General features: G+C 35.0%; 1 pseudogene; it reads left to right on the top strand.

Moving 5' to 3' along the window:
• Positions 1–122: 122 nt before the first annotated feature.
• Positions 123–17,100, top strand: part of LOC107685264 (tRNA modification GTPase GTPBP3, mitochondrial-like) — a 23,256-nt pseudogene continuing 6,278 nt past the window's right edge.

The raw sequence follows: 17,100 nt of genomic DNA, 5'->3' as shown, positions 1-17,100 counted from the left end.
AATGATTTTCCAAGTTGCTGATAAAAAGATTGCTGGATGTTTTGCAAGAAAATACTACTTGTTGTGAATACATTTCTTCCTCTGTATTTCCGTGGGACTAAAATGAGACACAGACTGAAAGGATGAAGCAGGGTATTATTTATTAATTAATGCAAAAAATATCTTCCAAGCTGAATATTTCAGAATGGCGTACCTATGAAGGTGATCTATTATACCTCTCTCTGAACAAAAGAGCATAATTGAAAGCACATAACAGGGAGGTTTTCTCCATAATTCAGGCAGATCTGCAGTCAAGAATAATTATTCCCATACAGTCTAAAATATGATTTATATTTAAATGGTGATTTATATTAACATTAACCAGATTTTGTTTTATTTAAAAACAGTTCTGCATTTAAATTCCTGAAAGATATTATAAATAAATAAATGTGTAATAAAACACTTGTGATCCAACTGTATATTGTCACAACCCAAATGGTCTCATTACCACAAATTAATCTGACTGCACTAAAATGATAAACACAATGCATTTTGATGAAATAGTGTAGAATATAAAAAGACCGTTAAATGTTAAAGAATTGATCATTACATGAAATAGCTTTCACAAGCAATCACCTCAGCTAACAGTAAATCATTACTTAAACATGCACTCTTCACAGCCTCACTACCATTAAAAAGCCAATGGCGACTGCACATCGGCAGTTTGATGATCTATGGGTATTTAAACTTGTTCAATATCAAAATTAGAGCTGCACGAACACCTAAAGCCTTTAATAATTAGACAGGAATTATAAAATGTTGCATGAAGTAAATCACACACTTTTGAAGTCCTTATTAACTTTTACTGGATGACAGCATCAACAGTCATTGCTTGCCGTTTTGTATAGAGAATAGCCCGTTTTTCACGTGGGATCCTGTGATGAGTGTAAAAAACAAATCACAAGTCATTCTAAGTCCGAAAGGGTAGATTTGAATCAGTTTAAACTTTTGTTTTGTTGTATCTTTAAATATATATTTTCCTAATTTTGAAAAGAATAGCCAGAATTACATTTAGGGTCTCTACACTCTAAAAAATGCGGTGTTGTTTCAACCCAACTTTGGGTCAAATATGGACTAACCCAACTTTTGGGTTAAAATTTTAATGTAAAAATTTAACCCAACGGTTGGGTTAGTCCATATTTGACCCAAAGTTGGGCTGAAACAACCCAGCATTTTTTAGAGTGTACCCAAACTTCATAACTTCCCAGCACAGCAGACCATTTGAAGATGAGCATTTTTTAAATATGTAATTTTAAATATGCATGCATTATGATTTGAGAGCAGCTTTGTGTCATTATGTGTTGAATAAATAATTAAAAAGGAAAAATAAAGAAAAAGAAAAATAATAATAAAAAATTGACTGTTAATTGTAAATTTTGCAAGTGCAAGGCTTATTTAACTTTTTCTCTGAAAACCTAAAAATGTCATTACTGTCACACAATAATAAAAATACATACCATCACGCATTCACTTGAAGATCTTTATTGCAGGGCATGAGATAAATGTGTTAATGTTGTTGAAAGGTTAAAGACGTTTAATTTATTTTAAGATTGTAGAGTCAAGTCCCTGAGTGATTATGCAGTGTATTTGTTTATGAAAGATTATGAAATATACACTACTGATCAAAAGTTTAGGGTGAGATTTTTTCACCAATGCTGCATTTATTTGATAAAAAATTACAGTAAAAGCAGTAATATTGTGAAATATTATTACAATTGAAAATAACTGTTTTATATTTTAATGTTTAAAAATGTATTCCATTGATAGCAAAGCATAACATTTCAGCAGGCATTACTTTTTGCTGCCTAAGAAACATTTTTTATTATCAATGTTGAAAACAGTTGTGCTGCTTTCTAATTTTGTGGAAACTGATACGTTTTTTCAAAATTCTTTGAATAGAAAGTTCAAAAGAACAGCATTTATTTGAAATAGAAATCTTTTGTAGCATTATAAATATATTTTTTTGTCACTTTTGATCAATTTAATGTATCCTTGCTTAATAAAAGTGTTGATTTCTTTCAAACAAATATTTCTTACTGACGCCTGAACTTTTGAACAGTAGTGTATTATCGAATTTACAGTCACAACAGTATATAAATTACGTATTAATTATGTTATGACACATTCCACATTCCACACTTTCAGGTCCTGGTAGTTTCACAGGAGAGGACAGTGCAGAGTTTCACATTCACGGGGGTCCTGCTGTCATCAGTGGATTCTTAGTACGAGCACTTGGTATGTGGGAGAGAGATCAACCATTATTTTCCCGAATTGTTCTGAAATGTTTATGTCTGTAAACCCTCTATATGTATTTTATCATCAGAATTCTATATTGCAAACAGCTAGTTGTTGAATCAGCATTTTAACACTAGATGGCAGTATCTGTGTTATGCTTGGAAATATCTAGCTTTTATTTAATATGCATGTAGCAAGTATTTACTCATTCGTTTCTCCTTTTAAGTGAAGTAGTATTTTATTAACTTATAGCCTTTTTCTGAAGATATTATAAAATGTAAATGCTTCTAAATAGTGACGTGATAAAGTTAATTTTATTTTAAAGATATCTTATTTTGTGTGTTTCAGGGAGTTTGCCAGGTCTGTGGCCTGCAGAAGCGGGTGAGTTTACCCGACAGGCGTTCTAAGCTGGAAAGTTATGTCCAGTGGGGACATAATTACGGATTATAATGATTTATACTGTCTTTTTACGCGTTGCGTTGCATCGCGCAGCGTAAACATCGCGTTTATGTTTTGCGTAAACATAAAACCATGTCTGCATTTGTGATCGGAGAAATCTCTTTGGATTGAAGAATATCAACTTTACAGATCTTCTTTATGCACCAAGAGCTTGTAACACTCCAAAGAGGAAGGAAAAATTGAAATCGCATCATATGACCCCTTTAACATTGTTTTCCACTTGCTGCCTTTGTGTTACAAAAATATTGCAGCAGCAACCTAAATTGCTTTAACATATTTATCAGTAAAAGGGACAGGAAATTCCAGACAGATGCTATATACATGCATATTGTGGGAACTGTTAAGTGGCGTACGTGCTTGACTCCCATCCATTAGGAAATCATCAGTGCTGCAAACAAAAAACTTTTAGTGCATTTAGTGAGCAGAACACTTAGGATTGCTCCAGAGGAGCCGTCCCTGCAGCGCTGTATTATGCTTGTTACTAAATTTGTTTTTAGTCGGGTCTACACTACTCTATTTTTTTTAATTCAACAAGGATGCATTCAAATATAAAGTTCTGTCACAAAACGCTAGATAGGTGCTAACTCAATCTGATATAATCACTTCATCATTCACATGGCACAGCTGACTGATTTCTTTCACATCAGCAGCCAATGAGCTTGCTGCTCTACATTCAAATACTTGTGCTAGTGCTTGCTGTAGCAGTTGCAGCACGCTTCAGAAACCCTCCACCTTCCCCAGCTCCACCTGTATTGATCTGTTTGGGGGTAATTTCATGTATGTTACATATGGGGGTTATTTCATATATGTTAGATGTGATATATATATATATTAGAGGGCCAAAGATGAAAATGGATTTTTAGGCATCAAAACAATAAAAGTTTAATACAGCTTTAAATTTATTTATTTTTCTCTGTACATTAGAATGTGTCATGTTTAATTTTTTTTTTCTGAGCAAAAACTAATGAGTATCATACATTTTTACCATGATTTACAGAAGACACCCATTAAAATATAATTCAGTCTAATAATAGTTTAAATACCAATAAAATCTTCTCAGGTATATTTAGAAGAAGATGGCATTGTCATTTTAAATCTTTACCAATCTTTGTCCGCTATCCTTCAAACCTAGGTTTTACCCAAGAAGTTTTTAATTATTTACAATATTTTGTACATTTTGTACATTTTGTATGATCACTTTTCCTTTTATATATTTTAATGAGTACAGGTCAGAATATATTCAAATAGAAAACAGCCATTTTAAATTGTAATAATATTTCACAATATTACTGTTTTTACTGCATTTTTGCAGCCTTGGTGAGTATAAGAGACTTCTTTCAAAAACACAAAAAATCTCACAGATCCCAAATCTTTAAATAGTGTATGATTTTCATCTAGCAGATGATAAAACAGGTGAAAAATGTTGGCTTGGACCAATAAACAACCACACAAAACACACTAGTAACTGTATATCTGTCACGTCAACCACGACCCGTGACAATATCAACCACTGAGAACACTTTTACAACCACATTGCAACTCCCTGACAACCACATACAGCACACTAGCTGTTAAGGAGTATGTAAGGAACACGGCCCCCAGTTTTCTCATTCTTCTCCTCATTTTGTAATGCAAAAAATGAATAAAGTTTGATTAATAGAGCAGTTAGAGAGATCTGAAACACTGGAGCACATCTAACTAAACGCATTCAAAAATATACATATGCTATTGGTAATAGGAAAAGTCTGTGAGGCTGAATGGGCTGTTAATGTGATTTACTGTGCAAGCCAATAGAACACTTGTTATTAAGTGTGTTCATCATGAGAGGTTATTGTTTTTTATTTATTTATAAGTTCTTTTAAATAATTCCAGAATTGACTGCTAGATTGGGCAGTGCTGTCTCTCTATCACGGATGGTGTCCATCTATTGTTTGTGTGTAAGAGCGTGTTGATTGCCTGAGTCAGTGAGGAGCAGAGAGCAGGAGACAGGACATCCTGAGTAGGATTTGCGCCAAGTCGTAAGAGCCCTCGGGACCCAATGTGATGTCGGCTAATGGATTGTGTGAAGACTCCTGGAAGGAGGTTTTTGGTAACAAGCACCAAGGATTTTTTAAAGTGTATTTCTGGAAATGAACAACATTTCAGGATTTTGAAAAAAAATAAAACAAAGAAAAGTTATGGTACAAAAAAGGTGACAGATGGTCAGATGTTTAAACACAACATGCTCTTTAGATCATTCTCAAATTATGCTGGATGATCATCACGCTTTGAACGTGGACCTCATGCAGCTGCTTTCATTCAACCAAACAGCGACGTACTAAATACTAAGAAGTTCTTCTGAGCTTCACGGTAGTTTCTCAAATTTTTCACTTAAATTATGTTGAAAACTAATTGAAACAATTAATTCTGGTCCTCAAATTGGATTGGTTGAATGGCTTTCCAAGACTGGTATGCGAGTTGGTACAGTGGTGACAAGTGAGTCACTGAATCTTTCACTCAACCATTTTGTTCAAAAATACAAATTCATTCAGGTACAAAATAAAAAAAGACAGAAACTTGGAAAATCACGTCTAAAATTTACAGTGCAGTTCAAACTAAAAAATCTGGTAAGTTATGATAATGTTTTTAAAGTAAGTCTCTTGTGTTCACTCAGGCTGCATGTTGGTCAAAAATACAGTAAAACATTTATATTGTGAATTTTTTTTACAATTTAAAATAGCTGTTTTTATATTTTAAGATGCAATTCATTACTGTGATGCAAAGCTGATTTTTCAGCATCATTTCTCCAGTCTTCAGTGTCACATGGTCCTTCAGAAATCACTCTAATATGGTGTTCAAGTAACATTTATTATTATCATCAGTGTTGAAAGCAGTGTTGTGCTGCTTACATTTTTTATAGAAACCATGATGCCTTTTTTTTAGGACTCTTTGATTTATTTGAAATAGAAGTCTTTTGTAACAAAGTAAAAGCCTTTACTGTCACTTTTGATCAAATGAATGCATCCTTGCTGACTAAAAGTATTCATGTATTTTTCCCAAACTGGACATTAACTTTACATTCATGTTAAATATATGTCGAACTGTTGTCCAAGCTTTAGTGAGTCTCTAAATAACATTCTGTGGAATTATGACTAAGTTGTTGTATTTGTGTGTGTGTTGTCAATCTAGTGCTTGGCGCATGTAGAGGCATTCATAGACTTCAGTGAGAGGATGGAATCTTAAATGATGGTACGTCTCCTCAGATGGGTCAGTATTCACTGACCCATTCATTTCCAGAATGACTGAGACTTTCCTGTTAGTATTGACCTCAGAGAAACCACAGCAGCTGTTGAGAGAAGGAATCAAAACCATTGAAAGTCACATTGAGAGGCCATTGGCACTGTCGTAGTGCCTGAAGAATACTGTATGCACAGTGAATGCTCCTGCCATCAGTTTTCCAACTTCATTCAAATGTTTGGGGGCTATATTTACATTAGAGTCTGTTCCTCTGCAGAATAGAGGGATTTCAGTGTGCGTCAAAGAACAAGCCTGTCACAGACCATCTCCTTCCTCTGAGAGTTACAGATGGGCTGTAAAGTCACTAATAGAGGTCATGAAAAATAGTGTTTACACTGACACACTTCTAGTGTGCCAGAGCTCTATGAATTTGTATAATGTTCAGTACAAATTATTTTTTATCCTCGTCTTTTAAAGATAAAGCCCTTCTGTTATTCTAACCTTGTGCATCCTTACCGACATTTTTGACTTTTTCATTTTTTTAATCATTTTGACACTTAGTCATTAATGCAAACAGCATAAAATTTGCCATAAATGTGTATTTTTATTGGAATTGTAGTATTTCACTCTCATTTTCTTTCATAAATCTGTTTTACACTACAAAATAGTTTCACTCAGGACCTTAAGGACAAAAAATGTCCCATTTAAAGCCCATTAAAAATTGCAATATTTAATCCGAGTGCCATTTAGTCATAAAGTCCTGAATTCTTTGTTAATAGTCTTTCATTCTTTTGTCAAGGCTTCAAAATTTGGACGTTTTTTTTTTTTTTTTTTACTATTTTAAACCTTATAGCACCATTTTCTCAGCTTTGACCATTTGAGCAAATACTTGTTTTTAATCCTGTTTTCTACTGAAAAAAAAGGGCAACTGAATTGAAGTTATGTAATTATAATTGTGTGGATGTATTGGTATGAATATAAGAGTTTATGAATATAAGAGTTCAATGTTCACAGTTTGTTTGTGTGTACTGTGAAATTTGTGTTAAAGTTTATTTAAAACAAATTAGTGATTTTTTTTTAAAATCTGACACAGCACAAAATAATAATGCATCAAAATGAATACTGTTTCTAGTCATTGACTTATCCAAGACTTTAATAATAATAATAAAAAAAAATCTGCTTAGCATTTAGTGTATGGAACATAATTGATTTATGTGTTCTTTATTTCATAAAAAAAAACAACAACAACAACAGTGGCATTATGTAAACAAACTGGCATTTAAAAGGTTAAAATCCTGAAAATAAATGAATTTTTGGTAGTTATGATCAGGGCTGATGTTGGTAGCAAGATCTATGTCATTGAAAGCGGAAAAATAAAAATGAAATAATATATAATATTTTTATGATCGTTTTGACATGGACATCTTTGTCCTCTAAGGACCTCTGTGTAACCTTTTTAAAAACATTGCATTTCAGTTTACAAAATAAAAAATGACCACATCAGCAATAAACTGGATGTTGTTTTTCAATGCATTGAACTGAGTGTTTCATCTGTTGCAGTGGACGCAGCTGTTCGGCAGCTGCAGACTGATGTGGAAAATCACCTTTCGGCTCAGCGGAGGGGAGATCGTCTGCGCAGCGGCGTTCAGGTGGGCATCGCCGGAAGCACCAACGCGGGCAAGAGCAGCCTGCTTAACATGCTCAGTAAGATCAATCTGTCTGAAATATTCAATTATGCTAAATCTGACATGCCAAATATAATGGCTTTGTGTTTAGCAAAATCCTTGCTTCATACAGAATAGTGGTTCTCAACTGGTTTTGCTTCAGGATCTGATTTTACACTTGATATTGTGTGTGTGTGTGTGGTGACCCAACAGCAGCATATTATCATACTGAAGTAAAAATAAAAATCCATAAAATCAAACACTGAAATGTATTTACTTAATAATAATTAATTAATTTACAAATATAAGTATCTAAAAATATACAGAACTGTGCAAAAGTCTCAGTCCACTAGTATTTTCATAAGAGTTTATGAATATAAGAGTTCAATGTTCACAGTTTGTTTGTGTGTACTGTGAAATTTGTGTTAAAGTTTATTTAAAACAAATTAGTGATTTTTTTTTAAAATCTGACACAGCACAAAATAATAATGCATCAAAATGAATACTGTTTCTAGTCATTGACTTATCCAAGACTTTAATAATAATAATAAAAAAAAATCTGCTTAGCATTTAGTGTATGGAACATAATTGATTTATGTGTTCTTTATTTCATAAAAAAAAACAACAACAACAACAGTGGCATTATGTAAACAAACTGGCATTTAAAAGGTTAAAATCCTGAAAATAAATGAATTTTTGGTAGTTATGATCAGGGCTGATGTTGGTAGCAAGATCTATGTCATTGAAAGCGGAAAAATAAAAATGAAATAATATATAATATTTTTATGATCGTTTTGACATGGACATCTTTGTCCTCTAAGGACCTCTGTGTAACCTTTTTAAAAACATTGCATTTCAGTTTACAAAATAAAAAATGACCACATCAGCAATAAACTGGATGTTGTTTTTCAATGCATTGAACTGAGTGTTTCATCTGTTGCAGTGGACGCAGCTGTTCGGCAGCTGCAGACTGATGTGGAAAATCACCTTTCGGCTCAGCGGAGGGGAGATCGTCTGCGCAGCGGCGTTCAGGTGGGCATCGCCGGAAGCACCAACGCGGGCAAGAGCAGCCTGCTTAACATGCTCAGTAAGATCAATCTGTCTGAAATATTCAATTATGCTAAATCTGACATGCCAAATATAATGGCTTTGTGTTTAGCAAAATCCTTGCTTCATACAGAATAGTGGTTCTCAACTGGTTTTGCTTCAGGATCTGATTTTACACTTGATATTGTGTGTGTGTGTGTGGTGACCCAACAGCAGCATATTATCATACTGAAGTAAAAATAAAAATCCATAAAATCAAACACTGAAATGTATTTACTTAATAATAATTAATTAATTTACAAATATAAGTATCTAAAAATATACAGAACTGTGCAAAAGTCTCAGTCCACTAGTATTTTCACCAACAAAAAATGGTTTTAAGTCAGTTATTTCTATCTTTTGCTGCAGTGTGTCAGTAGGAAATATCAGTTACATTTCCAAATATTCCTTTTCCCATTAATTGTAATAATCCAGTGAGATTTTTGCTAGCAGGAGTCTGACAGCAGCCAGTGCTGCACACAGAGATCTGATCTCAGCATCATCCAGTCTGTCTGTGATTACATGAAGAAACAGAACAAACTGAGACAGACTCAATCCAGAAGAACTGTGGCAACGTCTCCAAGACGCTTCAAGAAACCTTCCTGCAAAGCTACCTGAAAAAATATGCGTAAGTGCCCTCAGACAAAAAGCTGTTTTAAACGTATAGGGTGCTCACACCAAATGTTGATTTGATTTAGTTAAGAGAAAATAATTGATAAATAAAATCTATTTATGACATTATTTTTGAAAGCATCCTCACTTTACAGAATTCGTACACAAGTGCCTAAAACTTTTCACAGCACTGTAGCTTTTCAGGAAGGTTTCTTGAAGCGTCTTGGAGACGTTGCCACAGTTCTTCTGAGATCAGATCTCTGTGTGCAGCACTGGCTGCTGTCAGACTCCTTCTGCAAACAAAAATCTCACTGGATTATTACAATTAATGACAAAAAGAGTGTTTGGAAATGTAACTGATATTTCCTACTGACACACTACAGCGAAAGATAGAAATAACTGACTTAATTTTATTTATTTTTTATGGTGAAAATACTTTTGCACAGTAGTGTATATTTATATATTATTTAATTATTAAATATATTACATATATATTTAATAATTAAATCATATAAACATATATCTTTATATATTATTACATAGTAATATTTATTATAAATATTATTTTAACAATTTATGTCATATTTTTGAATTATTTAGTTATTTAAAATCCAATGATTCACTGCACAAAGCACAGTTAGTACAAGCTGTTTATCTTTGCTGCAAGTGAACCCACATTTAATCTGGATTGTATTTTATTTTATTTTGAATAGTTTTGTTCATCTGCGTAATTTGGCTTCTACCAAAACAACAGATGAGTAAGTGCTGAAAGATTTTATTGGCTGTACAGCCTTTGATGTCAGAGTAAAGGAAATGGGAAGTGTTTTGTTTTCCCTAATGCATTATTATTTGCTTAAAAACTATGCACTATTATGTTGTTAGTTGCTTAAAATTTTTTTTTTTTTTGCATTTAGCATTGTTTTGTCCAGCTGTATGTGACTCTGTCAGAGCTGATAGGTTGGGATCCTGCAATTAAAAACCACTGGGTTTCAAACTTTTTAATGCCAAATTAAACTTTTTAATGCCAAACTTTTTTCTGTAAATGGAATGTTTTTGCAAAAAAGCCAGCTTTATATGTTCATGTATGAAAGCTGTGATAAAAATTGTGTGACTGTGTGACATATATTAATATTATAAAACAACCAAATTAAATACTTTTTTCAAAATTCAATAATTATATATATATATATATATATATATATAATTATTATTATTATTATTATTTTTTTTTTTTTAAAGCAGCAAATCAGCATATTAGAATGATTTCTGAAGGATCATGTGACACTGAAGACTGGAGTAATGATGCTGAAAATTCAGCTTTGACTCACAGGAATAAATTACATTTTAAAATATATTCAGATACAAACTAGATTTAAATTCAGATTTAAAATACAAAAAGTTATTTTAAATTGTAATAATATTTCACAAGATGATTATTTTTACTGTATTTTTGATCAAATAAATGCAGCCTCAGTGACCATAAGAGACTTCTTTCAAAATCACTAAAAAAAATCGGACAACCTCAAACTTTTGATCAATCCCAAGTGATTATGTTAGCTTTGACAGCCTTAAAAAAAATATATATTTTTTTCCTTTCTAATTTTTTATGGATTCTATAGCATCTTCTGCAGCCCCCTAGACATTATTGTTTGTTTTTTCAACTTATAAGAAACATATTTTCTGCTGTTCTACTGTTCGTTCTTTTGTTCACACTAGCATTTTTATTCATTTGGGCAAGTTAGTCAGGGAGTAGCTGAGTGAACAAAACACTGCATCAGATCAGGTTTCTAATCTGTATGTATGGGAATATCATGTTCTTACTTAAAAATGGTTGAACTGATTTTAGTGGGCGAAAGTGTCACATTGTCTTATGACAGAAGGTTAATGGTTGTGATTAATGCACATATTATCATGCACACTCATAAAGTGACACCGTACGGCCTTTAATGACGTTTATCTCTGACCTCTGACCGCTTTAGTAGCAGAAGGGGATGTCTGGATATCACCGAACTTCCTGCTCTGAATTACCCCACATTCATCAGGCCTGTTATTGTTTGCAGAGCTGGAACGCTGACTGATTTCTGGTTTCACTTCCTGTGTAGTGTATAATTAAATTAAGCATTTTGTGAATTAAAAATAAAATCGGAGTGAGAATTCAGCATGTCAGCATGAATTCAGCATTTGAAGAATTTGGTTTGCAGCAAACAAGAAATGTAAAATTGGTTGATTTTAGGATTGGTAAGCTATATAAACTCTTGAAGGAAGTTCAAGAGCACTTGAGTGAAACTGGCCTCTTCCTTCCAGTGGACATATGGAAATATACTCTAATACCAGACTCTACCAGAATGGCAACAACAGTGAAACGTTTCTTCAAACTTTCATCCTCTCAAGGGAGCTGTAGTGGTTTATTGTGTTGATATACAGTGGGTACGGAAAGTATTCAGACCCCCTTCAATTTTTCACTCTTTGTTATATTGCAGCCATTTGCTAAAATCATTTAAGTTAATTTTTTTTCCTCATTAATGTACACACAGCACCCCATATTGACAGAAAAACACAGAATTGTTGACATTTTTGCAGATTTATTAAAAAAGAAAAACTGAAATATCACATGGTCCTAAGTATTCAGACCCTTTGCTGTGACACTCATATATTTAACTCAGGTGCTGTCCATTTCTTCTGATCATCCTTGAGATGGTTCTACACCTTCATTTGAGTCCAGCTGTGTTTGATTATACTGATTGGACTTGATTAGGAAAGCCACACACCTGTCTATATAAGACCTTACAGCTCACAGTGCATGTCAGAGCAAATGAGAATCATGAGGTCAAAGGAACTGCCTGAAGAGCTCAGAGACAGAATTGTGGCAAGGCACAGATCTGGCCAAGGTTACAAAAAAATTTCTGCTGCACTTAAGGTTCCTAAGAGCACAGGGGCCTCCATAATCCTTAAATGGAAGACGTTTGGGACGACCAGAACCCTTCGACCAGGACTCTTCCTAGAGCTGGCCTCCTGGCCAAACTGAGCAATTGATGGAGAAGGTCTTTGGTTATAGTGGTGACCAAGAACCTGATGGTCACACTAGTTGATCTCCATGATTATATGTGGAGATAGGAGAAACCTAGAGAAGGACAAACATCGCTGCAACACTCCACCAATCCAGTCTTTATGTCGGAGTGGCCAGACTCAATCCTCTCTTCAGTTAAGACGCATGAAAACACACTTGGAATTTCCAAAAAAGCACCTAAAGGACCCTCAGACTCTGAGAAACAAGATTCTCTGGTCCGATGAACCTCAATTCCAAGCTTCATATTTGAAGGAAACCAGCTCCGCTCATCACCTGCAGAGTACCATCCCAAAAGTAAAGTGTGCTGGTAGCAGCCTCATGCTGTGGGGCTATTTTTCAGCAGCAGGGACTGAGGGACTCGTTAGAGTAGAAGAAACGCTCAGTGCAGCAAAATACAGAGATAGCCTTAATGAAAACCCAGTCTAGAGCATTCAGAACCTCAGACTGGGTGGAAGGTTCACCTTCCAACAGGACAATGACCCTAAGCACACAGCTAAAATAACGAAGGAGTGGCTTCTTAACAACTCTGTGACTGTTCTTGAATGGCCCAGCCAGAGCCCTGACTTAAACCCAATTGAGCATCTCTGGAGAGACCTAAAAATGGCTGTCCACCAACGTTTACCATCCAACCTGACAGAACTGGAGAGGATCTGCAAGGAGGAATGGCAGAGGATCCCCAAATCCAGGTGTGAAAAACTTGTTGCATCTTTCCCAAAGAGACTCATGGCTGTATTAGATCAAAAGGGTGCTTCTACTAAATACTGAGCAAAGGGTCTGAATACTTAGGACCATGTGATATTTCAGTTTTTCTTTTTTAATAAATCTGCAAAAATGTCAACGATTCTGTGTTTTTCTGTCAATATGGGGTGCTGTGTGTACATTAATGAGGAAAAAAAATTAACTTAAATGATTTTAGCAAATGGCTGCAATATAACAAAGAGTGAAAAATTGAAGGGGGTCTGAATACTTTCCGTACCCACTGTATGTGCAGCAGAGAACAAAAGACAAAAGGACAAGAGTTGCCGAAGTTGTCTTATTTAAGTATTTATTTAAGTGTTCAAAGTGTTTTATTATATAGTTATTCAATTCCATAGCTAACATGCCATTCAGAATAAGACAAAAGATAATTAGATAATAAAAGCATTCAATGATACTGTGCCCTGCTAATGAATGAAACACTTACATTTTACAGAAAATAACATCTTTAAGATCTTGCCTGTATGGTTGCTTGTTAAATAAAAAAATAAAAAATAAAACTCATCAGACCATAATTTGACACTATGGTCTCTTATGCAGCAAATGGTTTATTTAATGATGATTTTATATTATAAAGAAATAATTCATTCAAAGGTACTTGCCAAATAAATAAATGCACATTAAATATTGATGGCATTCGTTATATAAAAGATTCACAGAATGGCGCGATTGACCGATCAGTATTTTAAAGGATACCGGTAACGCTTTACAATATGGTCTCATTTGTTAACCTTAGTTCATGCATTAACTAAGAGAAGTCTTTTACTTGCCATTTCAGAATTCACTTCCTGAAAGGATTGTTTATTTTGACAGAAACGTATAGAATTATCAGTTTTTAAGAGGATTTTTTTTAACAGGTTTGATGCATAAATTAAGGAGACAACATTTTAAAAGTTCTCCCAAAAATAAAAATACATAATTTACTAAACCTTCAGTTATTCCAAACCTGTAAGAATTTGGTTAATCTTCGAAACACAAATTAAGGTATTTGTAATGAAATCTGAGAGGTTTCTGTCCCTCCAATGAAAGTCAAGGTAACCAAAACTTAAAGGGGTCATATGATGCGATTTCAATTTTTCCTTTCTCTTTGGAGTGTTACAAGCTCTTGGTGCATAAAGAAGATCTGTAAAGTTGCAAAGACTAAAGTCTCAAATCCAAAGAGATATTCTTTATAAAAGTTAAGACTTGTCCACGCCCTCCTAAAACGCCTCGTTTAAACACGCCCCCACATGTCTATATCACTGTGTGGGAAAAGACAGTATAAGTCATTATAATCAGTAATTATGTCCCCACTGGATGCAACAAATGCCTCGTTTGTAATGGGTCTTATTGGTTTTGTCTCGTCGCTCCGGGACACGGCATCACAGTATGGTGAGGGACGTAACATTTTCGTCACATGCTTGAGGTATTCAGCCAATCATAATGCACTGGATAGCTGGCCAATCAGAGCACACCTCGTTTTTCAGAACGATGAGCTTTGTAAAAATCGACGCGTTTCAGAAAGGCTGGGCATAGAGGAGAAACAATAATGTACAGTATGTGGAAAATAATGTATTTTTTTAACCTTAAACCGCATAAACACATTGCATTACACCAAATACACAACATAATGTTCTTTTTAGCAATGTCATGTGACCCCTTTAAGAGATCCAAATAGGTCATTGTAAAGACATTGTAAAATCGAGCAGTTTAACCCAATGTATGTCTTGTGAAGATATACGATTGTTTTATATTATGAACAGGTTTGATTTGTTCATTTAAAATTTTATTTGAACTATCCCTAATGGCACAAATGGGTGGGAAAAAGTCCATATACTTAGACCAAGCCACAAATTCATAGCTCATTTGACTTGGGCAAATAAATTTATCTTTAGTAACACAGGCATTTGCTCCCTTCAATTTTACTTCAAAGGTGGTGAACTTTGTTTTTGCACAACTCTTTCAAATCTAATTTTAAGCTTCATTTTTAGGAAGATGTTTCCTTATCTTATCAAAAAAATGCATATGTTCCTGCCCATGCATATTATTTGCCCATCACTGTAACACTGGTCTGTCAGATGTCACGTTTACAGGATGTGAACTTTGTGTGCTGGATGTGGCGGAAGACGAAACTTGAAATCCACTATAGAGTTATTATGCCGCCCGCAGTTGGAATCAGCTTCCAGAAGAGATCAGATGTGTTAAAACATGTCACATTTAAATGCAGACTCAAAACTCATCTGTTTAGCTGTGCATTTATTGAATGAGCACTGTGCGATATCCGAACTGATTGCACTATATTTTATGTATAATTGTTTTCTTAAATTCATTTTAAACCTCTTAAATCAATTTTTTAAATCATTTTCAAAGTTTTTAAATTCCTTGTTTTATTGTTGTGATTTTTTTTTTTTCTTTTCTTTTATGTAAAGCACTTTGAATTACCATTGTGTATGAAATGTGCTATATAAATAAACTTGCCTTGCCTTGTGCTTGCAATCATCACATTTTAAATATAGTAAATCTTGGTTTTCTCGAAGTCTTGTGCATCTCCCTTGGTAATACCTTTGCCCTCCATCCTGAGAAGTTCAATATTTCTGAGAAGCCTAAGAGTCTAAGAACAAAATGTCATCTCCCAACATCTCAACTCTTAAAGGAGAAATCATGAACTAGTTTATTGTCCTTGGAAGTGCAATATGAGCATTGAAGTATGGCAAGCCAATTTAACATTTAATCTTTTAAAATGTACTAGTATCTATTTTCATGCTATTAGTACTTATTTTCTGTCTATTAGTATCTGTTCCATTAAGTACCAGTACTTATTCATTAGCTACTAGTGCTTTTTCTTTGGCTTCTAGTAACTTTTTAAAAATAATAAATTGTTTATTAGATACTAGTACTTATTTCATTAGTGACTAAAATCTTTTTAAACATTACTAGTTAGTATTCGTTATTTATTAAATACTAATACTATTCATAAGATACTAGTATCTATTTAATAGGTACTAGTAGTTATTTATTAGGCACTAGTTCTTTTTTTAGACACTAGCATATTGTAACGCCCCTGTGGACTGTTTATTCTGGGTTCTTCCCCTTTTGTTGGTTTAGCCCGTACTAATCATTAGTTAATGCATAATATATTTTTTTGTTATGGATTACCCCGCCTTCCAAATCCTCCTGCTGGAGCAGGGGGAACGCTCTCTTGAGGACCACACGGATGACTTTCTGTCCCTGGCTCACCTCACGCACTACCCGGACAACTGCCTCTGTTCATTCTATCAAGTTGGACTTAACGCCACCACATGAGCGCAGTTGTCCGGGGATGGTCCTCGAGAGAGCCTCGTCGCCTTCATCGAGTGGGTGCTGGTGTCCTGCAAGTCCCATCTGACCGTGGACATCGCTGACAACAACACCAGCCCCACTCAGGACCCTGAGCCCAGCCGACCATCTCCCCGCGTTACGGAGCATAAGCCTGAGCCCACTGATGACGGAGAGCCATTCCCCGCCACTACATAAGGGCCAAAATATGGAGGGAATTCAGTGTCAAAACGAGGAGGAGAGACCTCAGAATCCTCAGTTTAGCCCAGGAAGGGCTCCTGATCCCCTGTCGAGCCTAGGAATGGCTCTCGATCCCCTGTCGAGCCTCGGAATGGCTCCCGGTCCCCTGTCGAGCCTCGGAATGGCTCTCGATCCCCTGTCGAGCCTAGGAATGGCTCCCGATACCCTGTCGAGCCTCGGAAGGCCTCCTGATTCCTCGTTTAGACCGGGAAGGGCTCCTGATTCCCAGTTTAGCCCGGGAAGGGCTCCTGATTCCTCGTTTAGCCCAGGAAGGGCTCCTGATCCCCAATTCAGCCCAGGAAGGGGTCCTGATTTCTCGTTAAGCCCAGGAAGGGCTCCTGATTCCCAGTTTAGCTCAGGAAGGGCTCCTGATTCCTCGTTTAGCCCAGGAAGGGCTCCTGATCCCCAGTTAAGCCCAGGAAGGGCTCCTGA

This window comes from Sinocyclocheilus anshuiensis, unplaced genomic scaffold, assembly GCF_001515605.1.
Source record: "Sinocyclocheilus anshuiensis isolate Anshui unplaced genomic scaffold, SAMN03320099.WGS_v1.1 scaffold689, whole genome shotgun sequence".
Classification (NCBI taxonomy): domain Eukaryota; kingdom Metazoa; phylum Chordata; class Actinopteri; order Cypriniformes; family Cyprinidae; genus Sinocyclocheilus; species Sinocyclocheilus anshuiensis.
Note: the sequence above shows the minus strand (reverse complement) of the source record. Positions and strands in the feature narration are given on the sequence as shown.